Below are 15,433 nucleotides of genomic sequence, written 5' to 3' on the forward strand. Positions count from 1 at the left end.
ATCACTTGAGGTCAAGAGTTCGAGAACAGCCTGGCCAATATGGTAAAACCCTATCTCTACTGAAAATACAAAAATTTGCTGGGTGTGGTGGCGGGTGCCTGTAATCCCAGCTACTCGGGAGGCTGAGGCAGGAGAATCGCTTGAACCCGAGAGGCGGAGGTTGCAGTGAGCCGAGATCGCGGCTTTGCACTCCAGCTTGGGTGACAGCCAGACTCCGTCTCAAAAAAAAAAAAAAATTCGTCAGGCATGGTGGTGCATGCCTGTGGCTCCAGCTACTCAGAAGACTGAAGTGGGAGGATAGCTTGGGCCCAGGAGGTCGAGGCTGCAGTAAGCTGTGATTGCACCACTGCACTCCAGGCTGGGTGACAGAATAAGCCCATATCCCCCCGCCCCCTCCAAAAAAAAGCAAGATTCTTGGGTTCCGTTCTTTCTCATTTGTTCTTCTCGTATTAAACATTTCCTCAAAGCTATGTGCCAAGCCTGTCTGAGGCTCTGAGGATACAAGGAAGAATCAAACTGAGTATTATGCAGATATAGCTGTTTCAGCACTACTGTCTCTTTTTTTCCCCTTCTTTCTTTAATAACAGAACTTACCAGTTTTAGCTGGGTGCATGTTTATCCAGTTGATGATGATATTTCTTTTTGTTTTGTTTTGAGATGGAGTCTCACTCTGTTGTCCAGGCTGGAGTACAGTGGCACAATCTCGGCTCACTGCAACCTCCACCTTGGGTCAGTGATTCTCCTGCCTCAGCCTCCCCAGTAGCTGGGACTACAGGTGCCGGCCACTGTGCCCGGCTAAGTTTTGTATTTTTAGTAGAGATGGGTTTCACCGTGTAGGCCAGGTGGGTCTCCAGCTCCTGACCTCAGGTGATCTTCCCACCTTGGCCTCCCAAAGTGCTGGGATTACACGGGTCAGCCACCATGCCCGGCCCCTGACGACTACGTTTTTTTTTTTCTTTTTCTTTTTTTTTTAAGAGACAGAGTCTAGGTCTGCCACCCGGGCTGGAGTGCAGCAGTGTGATCTCGGCTCACTGCAACTCCTGGGTTCAAGCAATTCTCTTGCCTCAGCCTCCTGAGTAGCTGGGATTACAGGCACCCACCACCATGCCCGGCTAATTTTTGTGTTTTTACTAGAGACAGGCTTTCACCATGTTGGCCAGGTTGGTCTCGAACTCCTGACCTCAGGTGATCTGCCCGCCTTGGCCTCCCAAAGTGCTGGGGTTACAGGCGTGAGCCACTGTGCCTGGCCCGATGACTACATTTCTGAGCCTGCTTTGGATCTAAGTGTTCATGTGACCGAGTTCTGGTCAGTGAGATGTAAGCAACAATGATCAATGCTCCTTCCAGGTCATGCTATTTTTTTCCTCAGACACACTTTATCATCACTTAATGGGTCATGCTATTAAAAGGAATGGATATGTTCTCCCTTTGCCCTTTTTTCTGCCATTTTCCCCTGGCCAGGATGCAGGTGTGATGGCAGAACCTAGAGCAGGTACCTCGGACCCAGAGATTGAAGCTGTGTGTTGAGGCTGGTCATTGCCTCCCTGCTACCCTAGGACCTCCTAACTTGGGTTGTTAGTGAGAGAGATGTATACTTGATTTTGTTTAAGCCACTAAACTTAAGGTCTCTTTGTTATAGCAGCCTAGATTTTACTCAAACTAATAAGCCTCTGACCTCCACTTCTAGTGAAGTAGACCAAAGAGACAGCTACTCTCCGCCCCCTGCTCCCCCAAAACAGTGACAAGTTCTGAAATAGAGATAACCCCATGGTGTTGTAAGGCTATAAATTAGGGCATGCTTGGCCGGGCGCGGTGGCTCACACACTTTGGGAGGCTGAGGCGGGCAGATCACCTGAGGTCAGGAGTTCGAGACCAGCCTGACCAACATGGAGAAACCCAGTCTCTACGAAAAATACAAAATTAGCTGGGCGTGTTGACGCATGCCTGCAATCCCAGCTACTCCACTGAAGCAGGGGAATCGCTTGAACCTAGGAGGCAGAGGTTGTGGTGAACTGAGATTGCGCCATTGCACTCCAGCCTGGGCAACAAAAACGAAACTCTGTCTCAAAAAAAAAAAAAAAGTTAGGCCATGCTCAACTTGGGCTGAGACACTGTTTGATGAAAGGCTTACTGAGGAGGATGGCCGAAAAGAATTCTTACAAGCAGAAATTGGAGTAGGGTTGGACGTTTGAATCAATTAAAGATGTTTTGAGCTGTGAGTGGTGGCTCACATCTATAATCCCAGCACTTTGGGAGGCTGAGTCAGGAGGATTGCTTGAGTCCAGCAGGTCAAGGCTGCAGTGAGCCATGATCATGCCACTGCACTGCAGCCTGGGTGAAATAACAAGATCCTGACACACACACACACACACACACACACACACACACACACACACGGTGTTTTGGCTATAAGTGACAAGGATAACAAAATACAACAAGGAATATCTTCAAGGAGTCATTCATTCATTCTACAAACATTTTCCTATCACTTACTACGTTCCAGGCACAGTTCTAGGTGCTGGGGATATGGCAATGAATAAAACAGACCAACGCCACCGCCCTGGAAAATCCAAGCAAAACTCTGGCTTTATAGATTTTACGATCTGCGGGGAGAGATTCATTATCTTACAGAACGGGAAATCCAGAGATAGGTGGTCCTGGACTGGTGGATACAGAGGCTCAACACTGTCTTCAAGGAAGCTTATCCTTTCCATCTCTTCACTCTGCCATCCTCAGTGTGTCAGCTTTTTTCTCAACCTTGTAACCTCATAGTTGTAATATGGCTGCCACTGTTCCAGGAGGCACATCACACACACATTAACCCAGTGGAGTAGAAGAGAACTTATTTTCTCCCATGCTGCTCTTTTAAAAAATTTTCTAGCAGGAAAACTTCCTCGGAAGTCTTCAGCTAACTTTAAATCTTATTTACTAGAATTGCATCACATTCCTAATAAAATCACTGGCAAGTAGAAGGAAGCAAGCACGAGTGGCTTAGGTCAGTGTTCGCAAACGGTTGTCTCAGGACCAGGCACAGTGGCTCATGCCTGTAATCCCAGCACTTTGGGAGGCCGAGGCGGGTGGATCACCTGAGGTCGGGAGTTTGAGACCAGCCGGGCCAGCATGGTGAAACCCTGTCTCTACTAAAAATACAAATATTAGCTGGGCGTGTTGGCACGCACCTGTAATCCCAGCTACTTGGGAGGCTGAGATGTGAGAATTGCTTGAACCTGGAGGTGGAGGTTGCAGTGAGCCAAGATTGTGCCACTGCACTCCAGCCTGGGTGACAGTGCGAGACTCCATCTCAAAAAAATAAAAAATAAAATAAATAAAAATAAAAAAAATTACCTGGATATGTTGGTGTGCACCTGTAGTCCTAGCTGCTTGGGAGGCTGAGGTGAGAGGATCATTTGAGCCTAGGAGGTGGAGGCTGCAGTGATCTATGATCACGCCACTGCACTCCAGCCTGGGAGACAGAGCAAGACCCTGTCTCAAAACAACAACAACAACAACAACAACAACAACAGCAACAACAACAACAACATCAACAACACTCCCTGGGCTATAAAGAGGCTTAGCCCCCACCCATAATTCCACACAGCTCAACCTCCCTCTAAACACATGGCTGCTTCCATTCCTGAACAAAATAATAATTCTCTCGGCAAGGAGAAAGGCAGGGAGGGGCATTGGGTGGGCAGCCCACAGGGTCTGCCACGGATTGCTCTACGGTGGAGGTTTTCCAGTTTATTCAACTGTATCCCACAGTAACAAATACGTTTTACATGGTGACTCAGTACACACATGCACACAACAGAAAAATTTTTATTAATAATACTTAGGCTTGCAACATGGAATGCCCTCTGATATTTTCTATTTTTTTGTATTCTTTTCTATTTCATGGTTTAAAAAGTGCTGGCTATAACCCAATAAATTCATTTCATGATTCACTAGTGGGTCATAATCTTCAGTGTGAAAAATACTGTTCTCTAGGGACTTGTTATTTGATTGGATAGAGGGGCTAGACAGAGGCCTCCAAAGGAGGGAATTCATAACCATTGCCTCAAAAGTTGGCCAAGGAATTGCCCCAAGATGTCTATGTTGACCAAGCCTTTGTCCTTTTTGCCTGCATTAACTCTTTTCTATGGAGCAGAGGGCAAGTAGGCTCAACTCAAATGGTGTTAAGTAAAAAGATAAGGCTGGGTGCAATGCCTCACACCGCAGCGCTTTGGGAGGCTGAGGCAAGCGGATCACCTGAGCTTAGGAGTTCGAGACCAGCCTGGCCAACATGGCAAAACCCCATCTCTACTAAAAATACAAAAATTAGCCAGGCATGGTGGTATGTGCCTGTAGTTCTAGCTACTCGGGAGGCTGAGGCAGGGAGAAACCCTTGAACCCGGGAGGTGGAGGTTGCAGTGAGCGGAGATCGTGCCACTCACTCCAGCCTGGGTGACAGAGTGAGATTCTGTCTCAAAAAAAAAAAAAAAGGCCAGGTGCGGTGGCTCAAGCCTGTAATCCCAGCACTTTGGGAGGCCGAGATGGGTGGATCACGAGGTCAGGAGATCGAGACCATCCTGGCTAACACGGTGAAACCCTGTCTCTATTAAAACACACACACAAAAAAAACTAGCTGGGCGAGGTGGCGGGCGCCTGTAGTCCCAGCTACTCGGCAGGCTGAGGCAGGAGAATGACGTAAACCCAGGAGGCGGAGCTTGCAGTGAGCTGAGATCCGGCCACTGCACTCCAGCCCGGGCAACAGAGCGAGACTCCGTCTCAAAAAAAAAAAAAAAAAAGCAAAAAGATAAACAGAATTATAACTATAACAAAATTTATTGACTCATAGAATTGGAAATCCCAGGAGCCTCGTGAGCTTCAGGCACAGCCGGAATGATGGCCACAGGGTAAGTACCTGTTGATCTCCACCTGGAGACCCTGATGTCCTCCATGTTGGCTTCTCAGGAGGAGAATCTCAGGCAATAGCGCCCCCTGTAGCGCCCCAACTTCAAAAACCAGAGTATAGAAAACTACATCTTCCTGGTAGGTCTAGACAAAAGTCGTTCAATAAGCAACAGTGATGTTGCTCACTGGCCAAACCTGGGTCATGCATCCACCTCTTTTTGTTTGTTTGTTTTTGAGATAGTCTCACTCTGGGCCGGGCGCGGTGGCTCAAGCCTATAATCCCAGCACTTTGGGAGGCCGAGACGGGCGGATCACGAGGTCAGGAGATCGAGACCATCCTGGCTAACACGGTGAAACCCCGTCTCTATTAAGAAATACAAAAAAAAAACTAGCCGGGCGAGGTGGCGGGCGCCTGTAGTCCCAGCTACTCGGGAGGCTGAGGCCGGAGAATGGCGTGAACCCGGGAGGCGGAGCTTGCAGTGAGCTGAGATCCGGCCACTGCACTCCAGCCTGGGTGACAGAGCGAGACTCCGTCTCAAAAAAAAAAAAAAAAAAAAAAAAAAGATAGTCTCACTCTGTTGCCCAGGCTGGAGTGCAATGGCGTGATCTCGGCTCACTGCAACCTCCGCCTCCCGGGTTCAAGCGATTCTCCTGCCTCAGCCTCCTGAGCAGCTGGGATTACAGGCATGCACCACTATGCCTGGCTAATTTTTGTATTTTTAGTAGAGACGGGTTTTCACCATGTTGGCCAGGCTGTTATTGAACCCCTGATCTGTTGATCCGCCCGCCTCAGCCTCCCAAAGTGCTGGGATCACAGGCATGAGCCACTGCGCCTGGCCTATGCATCCACCTTTTGAAGGGAATGTTGAGGTCAGCCTTCTCTGAACACGTGGGGTGAGAGTAGTTGGAAGGTGGCTTCCCAGTGGAGAGGGAGAAGTTGTTGCTTGAAGCAGGGGGATTTTGAGCAGGCAAAACCAGCAGATGTTTACTACCCCAAGCTCCATGAGGCCAGGGAAGGTGCTGGGTCCTGAGCACCATTGTGTGCCCAATGACTGGCACAGATTAGACTCAGAAAATACTTGTATGAACAAGGGCTATTGTGTTGTATGATTGGGTATCCATGGACAATTTACATATTTCAAAAGGTAACAGAAAGATATATAGGGCACGATGCTCATACCTGTAATCCCAGGACTTTGTGAGGCTGAGGTGGGAGGATTGCTTGAGCCCAGGAGTTCAAGACCAGCCTGGGCAACATAGCAAGATGCTATCTCTACACAAAATTAGCTGGGTGTGGTGGCACGTACCTGTGGTCCCGGCTACTTGAGAGGCTGAGGCAGGAGGATTGCTTCAGGAGGTCAAGCCTGCAGTAAGCTATAATTCTACCACTGCACTCTAGCCTGGGCGACAGAGAAAGACTGCATCTCAAAATAAAAAAATAAAATAAAGAAGGATAGACAAATAGGTTAGTAGAAGAGAATAGAAAGTCCAGCTGATACTGACACATATATGGCCAAATTATGACACATATATGGCCGGAATTGTATACTTTAAAATGGTTTGGCTGGGTGCTGTGGCTCACACCTGTAATCCCAGCACTTTGGGAGGCCGAGGTGGGTGGATCATTCAAGGTCAGGAGTTTGAGACCAGCCTGAACAACATGGTGAAACCCCATGTCTACTAAAAATACAAAGAAAGAAAGAAAGAAAGAGAGAGAGAGAGAAGGAAAGAAGGAAGGAAGGAAGGAAAGAAAGAAAAATTAGCTGAGTGTGGTGGCATAGTCCCAGCTACTTGGTGGCTGAGATGGGAGAATCACTTGAACCCAGGAGGTAGAAGCTGCAATGAGCTGAAATCACGCCACTGCACTCCAGCCTGGGTAACAAGAGTGAAACTCTGTCTCCCCACCAAAAAAAAAAAAAAAAAAAAAAAAAAAAACCCAAAAAACAAAACATTATATCTTCCTGGCTAAGTGATTGGCTTATGGTAACTCAGACTGAGCCAATGAAGCCCTCCTCAGATTGTTCTTGGAACTATTGTCAGGGGTATTTTCCCTTTCCATTGGTATTGCTGTGCTGGTGAGAAGTAACCCCAGAACCAGCATGTAGGCAAAGCTACAGGAGAGGAAAGCCGACTTGGAGAAGCACTGAGAGATGATAGAGAAATGTTGTTGAGCCTCTGGGTTCAGGTTGACCTCCAAACTTGTTGTTCAGGCTAGTTTAGGATGTGCCTATATTTCTTGCAAATGAGTTTCCTAATACAAACCCCAAATCATTGTAGCAAAATGCACTGACCAACTGTGCTTCCAAGATCGGGTCAGTAAGCCGGGCGCAGTGGCTCATGCCTGTAATCCCAGCACTTTGGGAGGCCAAGGTGGGCAGATCACTTGAGGTCAGGAGTTGGAGAACAGCCTGGCCAACATGGTGAAACCCCATCTCTACTAAAAATACAAAAATTGGCCAGGTGTGATGGCAGGCACCTGTAATCTCAGCTTCTTGAGAGGCTGAGGCAGGAGAATCACTTGAACCCGGGAGGCAGAGGTTGCAGTGAGCTGAGGTCATGCCACCGCACTCCAGCCTGGGAGACAGACCAAGACTCCGTCCCAAAACAAAGACAAAAGCAAACAAACAAACAAAAAAACAATGTGTAAGTGAACAGAGAGAAAAAGAAGTTTAAAGAAAATTAAAAACATAAAGGACAAAGTGAGAGAAGAGAATGATCTGTAAAATACATGAATATACACACACTCAGTAGATGCTTTGTGGTTGTTTATCCCACACCTCTCGCTGGAACACACACCGGAGCCCCACTTCGTGCTTGGGATGTCCTTCCTCTGTTTCTTGGCTGAGTCGAACTTGTGCTGTTTCCTTTCTCCTTAAATATCCTTTCCTCTGGACAGGATGTTCCTGAAGGAGGCCACAAGGCAGAACATCTCAGCTAACTTTAGTTTGCTATTTTCAGCCTGAATTTGTGCCTGGGCAAATCATCCATGGACAGAGTATCCTCTCCAGTTGGACATTTCTTGCATGAGCATCAGAATTTTGTGGGACACAAGGCTTAGTTACACTAAGCTCTGAGCCTCAAAACCTAGCATGCATCTGGGTTAGAGAGCCTCATCCAGTCTTTTTTTCTTTTTTTTTTTTTTGAGATGGAGTCTCGCTCTGTCGCCCAGGCTGGGGTGCAGTGGCATGATCTCAGCTCACTGCAAGCTCCGCCTCCTGGGTTCATGCCATTCTCCTGCCTCAGCCTCCCGAGTAGCTGGAACTACAGGTGCCCGCCACCATGCCCAGCTAATTTTTTATATTTTTTTTGAGTAGAAACGGGGTTTCACTGTGTTAGCCAGGGTGGTCTCAATCTCCTGACCTCGTGATCCACCCGCCTTGGCCTCCAAAGTGCTGGGATTACAGGCGTGAGCCACCGCACCTGGCCCTCATCCAATCTTAAAAAAAAATCCCCAAACTATAGAATATATAGTGGACATATTTTCTGCATTCCTCTTTTGATGCAGGTAGGAAAAATAAAACCAAAAAACCCAACTCAGAATTGTCCCTCCAGGGGACTGAGAAGCTGGGGTACTTACCCATTGACTGCTATATTCCATTGGTTAAGAACAGCGTCTGGTGACTTTAAGTCCCTAACACTTTTTTGGGGCTGTCTTGCATCCTGTGCTGGAGACAGCTCTTAGGTTAAGAGACACAGGTGTTCAGCCTGGGCAGCATAAGGAGACTCTGGCTCTACCAAAAAATAAAAAAATAAAAGCCAGGGGTGGTGCATGCACCTGTGGTCCCAGCAACTCAGGAAGCTGAAGTGAGAAAATTGCTTGAGTCTAGGAGGTTGAGGCTGCAGTGAGCTATGATCATGCCACTGTACGCAGCCTGGGCAACACAGTGAGACTTCGTTGCAAGAGGAAAGAAAAAGAAGTCAGATGCGGTGGCTCATGCCTGTAAACCCAGCGCTTTGGGAGGCTGAGGCAGGTGGATTACTTGAGGTCAGGAGTTCAAGACCAGACTGGTCAACATGGTGAAACCCCGTCTCTACAAAAATACAAAAATTAACCGGGCGTAGTGGCTTGCACCTGTAATCCCAGCTACTTGGGAGGCTGAGTTAGGAGAATCTGTTGAACCTGGGAGGTGGAGGTGGCAGGGAGCCGAGATCGCCCCACTGCACTCCAGCCTGTGCAACAGAGCGAGACTCCATCTCAAAATAAAAAAAAAAAAGAGGCTGGTGTGGGAGGATCACTTGAGCCCAGGAGGCAGAGTTGCAGTGAGCTGAGATCATGCCACTATAGTTTAGCTTGGGTGACAGAGTGAGACTCTCTCAAAAAAGAAGAAGAAGAAGAAGAGAAACAGGTGTGTAAGGTGGGAGCTTCCAGCCTGTGCATCATAGTTGTAGCTGATCTCAGAAGCAAGCCAAGGGGATTTGCTATAGGGCACCAACAGCATATGCTAGAAAGATAATGTACTGGCTTGTAGCACAGGGGACGTTCTAGTTTTAGGCAATGCTGAATCAAGGGCCTCAAATAATGCCAACAGGACTTGAACTTTCACCATCTTTTAGTTCCTTACACCTTATATCCTCTGTAAGTGGCTTGTCACAACTGTGGGCTTAATCCTACCAGTCCAGGAGCCCCAGTAGAACAGAGCACCCTTTCTAACACCTGAGCTGACTTTCATGGCCTGGCTTGAGTTCTGTGCCCAGTCCTGCTCTATGGCCAGGAAGCTGTGGCCCTCTGATTGACCAGATCTGAGCTACACGCAGTGGTGTGTTGATAAATGTCTCACAATAGTCTTTTTGAGAAAAAAAGCTTTGATTCGTAGTGTTTCCTGATTTCTATGATGTAAGTACCCCCATCAGCTTGAAACCATAGCTGGTTTCAATTGCCAGTGTAGTGTCAACCAGTTTACAGAAATCTCATCATGTCCCATCAGCTCTAGTGAGCCAGTTCGAGCCGGCTCAAACACGTGGCTGACTCATGTGTCTCCTGTTGAGCAGAGGCAGTTGAGGCACCCCATGCATTCCACAGGGACTGAAGGTGGGGAAGGGAAATCAGGGTGCTGTTGTCAGGATTTGGGTGAATATCTGCCGAATGGGAAAAACAACAGATCTCCATCAATCATACAGACAGACAGAGATCCTGTCTCAAAAAAAAAAAAACCCAAAAAAACAAAAAACGGCAACAAACATCTTGGTAAATATATCCTTATAATATAAAATTATATATCCTTTGTTTGTTTGTTTTGAGACAGGGTTCTCGCTCTGTCACCCAGGCTGGAGTGCAGCGGCGTAAACTCAGCTCACTGCAACCTCCACCTTCTCGGCTTCTACCTCCCTCACTGTAACCTCATCCTCACACCTCAGCCTCCCAAGTAGCTGGTAACATAGGCATGCGCCACCATGCCCGGCTAATTTTTTGTATTTTTGGTAGAGAGGGGGTTTCACCATGTTGCCCAAGCTGGTCTCGAACTCCTGAGTTCAAGTTATCCACCACCTTGGCTTCCCAAAGTGCTGGGATTATAGGTGTGAGCCACCATGCCCAGTCACCTTATATATCCTTATATGTTGTCTTTTCTATAACACTGGTCAGCAAACCAAGGCCTACAGAAGACCAAACCCAGTCTGGCACCTGTTTTGTTTTTGTTTTTGTTTTTTTTGAGATGGAGTCTCACTCTGTTGCTCAGGCTTGAGTGCAGTGGTGTGATCTTGGCTCACCGCAACCTCTGCCTCCCAGGTTCAAGTGATTCTCCTGCCTCAGCCTCTCGAGTAGCTGGTACTACAGGCACGTGCCACCATGCCCGGCTAATTTTTGTATTTTTAGTAGAGATGGTGTTTCACTATGTTGGCCAGGCTGGTCTCAAACTCCTGACCTGGTGATCCACCTGCCTCAGCCTCCCAAAGTGCTGGGATTACGGGCGTGAGCCACCTTGCCTGGCACTTTTTTTTTTTTTTTTTTTTTGAGACAGAGTCTGGTTCTGTCGCCCCAGTTGGAGTGCAATGGTGCAATCTCGGCTCACTGCAACCTCCGCCTCCTGGGTTCAAGCGATTCTCCTGCCTCAGCCTTCCGAGTAGCTGGGATTACAGGCACGTGCCACTGCACCCAGCTAATTTTTGCATTTTTAGTAGAGATGGGGTTTCACCATGTTGCCCAGGCTGGTCTTGAACTCCTGACCTCAGATGATCCACCTGCCTCGGTCTCCCAAAGTGCTGGGATTACAGGTGTGAACCATCTTGCCTGGCCTGGCACCTGTTTTGTAAACAAAGTTTTGCTGGAACACAGCAAACTCATTCATTTACATAATGTCTGTAGCTGCTTTTGCAGTACCCCAGCCAAATGGAGTCATTCAGAGACTGCATGGCCCACAAAGCCTAAAATATTTACTCTCTGGCACCCTTTACAGAGAAAGTTCGCTAACCTCTGCTCTATCATATAGGACCTACATTATGGAAAGGGAAAAAGGTATATGTTTTAAAAATTCTAACAGACAGCTGGGTGCAGTGGCTCACGCCTGTAATCCCAGCACTTTGGGAGGCCGTGGCGGGTGGATCACCTGAGGTCAGGAGTTCAAGTCCAGCCTGACTAACATGGCGAAACCCCATCTCTAATAAAAATACAAAAATTAGCAACGCATGGTGGCATGCACTTATAATCCCAGCTTCTCAGGAGGTTGAGGCAGGAGAATCGCTTGAACCTGGGAGGTGGAGGTTGCAGTGAGCCAAGATCGCACCACTGCACTCTAGCCTGGGTGACAGAGCAAGACTCTGTCTCAAAAAAAAAAAAAAAGAAAAAAGAAATGTACAAAGAAGAAAGCCCACTCTTCTACTGCAATTACTGTTACCAGTTTAGTGTAATAGTCCAATCAACACAATAATCAATACACACACACAGTTCTGTCCTTTCTTTAAAAACAAAAACAAAAGAACAGGAATGGGATCAGCAATTTCCTGTAGCTATTATCCCTGAAATACTTTTGTATTATTCTGCCCTTTTTCTGATGGCTCATATCCAAAGAAAGATCACTGCAGGTGTTTGGACACAAAAATCCCAGCAGCTGGTGCTCTTCGCAGCAGAATTTCAACCTGACACGCTGAAAGCTAGAATGTTCGTTGGCTCTGATAAGCTAATAACTACATGTTTCAATGCCCTGCGTCCCTGAAGAAGCCATTTTCATGTGACTTTCCTGCTTCAGACCAGGCCATGGCTTCCCAGTTCACTGAGTTAAAAACCAAAATGCTCATCGTGGTCTACAAGTTCCTCTGTGACCTGGCCTGTAGCCAGTTTTCTGGTACCGCTCTTCCCCTTGGTCTCTGCGCCTTCTTTCACTTCCTCCAAGTTGCGCCAAGCCCTTTCCGGCCTCGTACTGGGTTAGTCAGAACTCTTTCAGTTTCAAGTGACTGAAACCCAATTCGAACTGGCCGAAGCCTTTAGAGTGTATTGGGCTTATACAACTGAAAAGCCCCAAGAAGGCCAGGTGCGGTGGCTCACGCCTGTAATCCCAGCATTTTGGGAGGCTGAGGCATGTGGATCACCTGAGGATGGGGGTTTGAGACCAACCTGGCTAACATGGTGAACCCCCCGTCTCTATTAAAAATACAAAAATTAGCCAGGCATGGTGGTGCGCGTCTGTCATCCCAGCTACTCAGGAGGGTGAGGCAGGAGAATCGCTTCACTTCAACCCAGGAGGCAGAGGTTTGCAGTGAGCCAAGATCACACCATTGCACTCTAGCCTGGGCAACAAGAGCGAAACTCTAAGAGAGAAAGAAAGAGAGAGAGACAGAGAGACAGAGAGAAAGGGAGAAAGAGAGAGAGAGAGAGAAAGAGAAAGAGAGAAAGAGAGAAAGAGAGAAAAGAAAGAGAAAGGTAGGTCCCAAGAAGGTGGATTCAGATGTAGATGGCTCTAGTTTCCCTTGGCTGCCCCTAGTCTCCACCGCATTATCTTCATTCTCAGTTTCTCCCAAGGGGATGGAAGGATGGTTCTAAGCTTGCAGCCTAATTAGCCACCCAGGTGGAAAGAGGACTCTCATTTCCTCTTTATTGCTCTAGAAAAAGGTCTTGTGGGCCGGGCGCGGTGGCTCACACCTGTAATTCCAGCACTTTGGGAGGCTGAGGCGGGTGGATCACGAGGTCAGGAGATTGAGACCATCTGGCTAACCTGGTGAAACCCCGTCTCTACTAAAAACACAAAAATTAGCTGGGCGTGGTGGTGCACACCTGTAGTTCCAGCTACTTGGGAGGCTGAGGCAAGAGAATCACTTGAACCTGGGAGGCAGAGGTTGCAGTGAGCTGAGATGGTGCCACGGCATTCCAGCCTGGGCTGCAGGGCAAGACTACTCCTTCTCAAAAAAAGAAAAAGAAAAAGGTCCTGTGGATAAGGCTCATTGAATCAGCTGGGGTGACACAACCATCCCTGAACCAATCACTGTGATCAGTACAGTAGCCTTCAATGACCAGTCAGCCTTGGGTCAGTCACCCTCCCACCAGCACTGGTTGGGGAATCTGCCCCATTTGAAACAAACACTGGCAATCAAGAAGGGAAATAGATGCAGGCAAGCAAAAACAACAGGTGTCCATGGTAGGCCTCTGTACATATCCTCCCCTCTGCCTGGAGCACCCTTCACCCCCTTTTCACTGTGACAGCAAGGTTATTCTTCACAGCTTTAGTAGAGCAGGCAAAAGATTAGAAGTGGCACAGCTGCCTATTAATAAGAAATTGCACTTTGGGAGGCCAAGGCGGGGAGATCCCTTGAGCCCAGGAGTTTGAGACCAGCTTGAGCAACACAGTGAGACCCTATCTCTACCAAAAATAAATAAACTAACCAGGTGTAGTGGGCCTGTAGTCCCAGCTACTTGGAAGCCTGAGGCGGGAGGATTGCTTGAGTCCAAGAGTTTGAGGCTGCAGTGAAACCCTGTTGCAAAAAAAAAAAAAAAAAAAAGAGTAGAGAAAAACCTTGCTTATGCTTCAGACCTAGGCAGTAGAATGCCAAAATAGGCCTGTCCCTGCTCCGAGAGCCACTTCCTAAAAAGTCAGGAATCTTAAGTCAGTTGTACACTGTAGGTAGCTTGAAATTAGCCATGGTGGAAGTATTTACACCACAGGAATTGGCAAATGCTGCAAACCAGGCCTGTTTTGTTTGTTTGTTTTTCCCTTGGAGAGCCTGTTTATCAGCACACAACTGCCAAAGAGGGGTTTGAAAAGTTCTTCTAGTCAGAGGTCAAAGAGCACTGACAACTAGCCCCAAGAAATCAGCTCATGCCTGTAATCCCAGCACTTTGGGAGGCTGAGGCAGGAGGATCTCTTGAGCTCAGGATTTTGAGAGCAGCCTGGGTAACATGGTGAAGCACCACCTCTACAAAAAATACAAAAAATTATCTGTGTGGTGGTTTGTGCCTGTGGTTCCAGCTACTCGGGTGGCTGAGGTGGGAGGATTGTTTGAACCCGGGAGGTTGAGACTTCGGTAAGCTTAGATTGTGCCACTGCATTCTAAGCCTGGGCGACAGAGCAAGACCCTGTTAAAAAGAAAAGACAGAGAAGGAAGGAAGGAAGAAAGGAAGGGAGGAAGGAAGGAAAGAAGGAAGGGAGGAAGGGGGAGGAGGGAGGGAAGGAAGGAAGGAAGGAGAGAGAGATTGAAAGAAAGAAAGAAAGAGAAAGACAGGCAAGGCTTGGCTTTGGGCAGAAGGAGAAACTTGTTCTGTCAAGGAAGGAACAGAGGTCTAGGTAGTTGACTTTTCTCTCCAAGTACAGATCCCTTTGAAGTAAAGCCAAGGCACTATGAGGGTAGTGACCCTGAATCATATAAGGTGCTGGCTGGTCTTTGTTTAACGCTCGCTGATCTTTGTTAAATGCACCGGTTGGTAGGATAGTGCTTTTGTCTAGAGCTGAGGTCAAAGAATATTATACTAAGACAAAGATTTCTCCCTATTTGCAGTAGGGATCAAATAGGAAAATGAATACAAACATTTGGAAAAGTATGAAATAGCCTCCCAAAATATTAGGCAAAAGTTCGAGAAAAAGATGATTCATGCCACAATAATTACTACCTTTCCAAGGAAAAATCAAATCCTTTATGATTCTGGCACAGTAACATTGCCATGTACATTACCACTCACTGCATTGCCTCAACAGTCATCACTTTATGCACCCGGGAAAGGAATGACACAGTGATCAGGAAAAGCAAAAAAAAAAAAAAAAAATCCCCACAGTTATTGATGACAGTATTCATGGAGGTGGTAAAGAGGCAGTTTGCCCTCATTTTATTGTGAACTCCGGTTCCTATAACAGCAAGAATAATCATCCACATTTTTTTTTATCATGCACACTTGATGTGAAAATCCAGGAAATAAAATGTTTCTAGTTCAAGATGTTCTTTCCATTTAATTCCCAGCATCCTCCCTCCCTTAGCCCTGAGACCATCAGACAGGACCAAGAATCTCTCCCTCCCTTCTTTCTTCACAGGTAACTTTCTCATTGGCCAGCCTGCCCTCAGCCCCTGCACTGTTAAATGCTCCCTCCCTCCCTCTGTCCCTCCCTTTCTTCCTTCTTTCTTTCTT

This window comes from Macaca mulatta, chromosome 10 (genome assembly GCF_049350105.2).
Source record: "Macaca mulatta isolate MMU2019108-1 chromosome 10, T2T-MMU8v2.0, whole genome shotgun sequence".
Lineage (NCBI taxonomy): Eukaryota > Metazoa > Chordata > Mammalia > Primates > Cercopithecidae > Macaca > Macaca mulatta.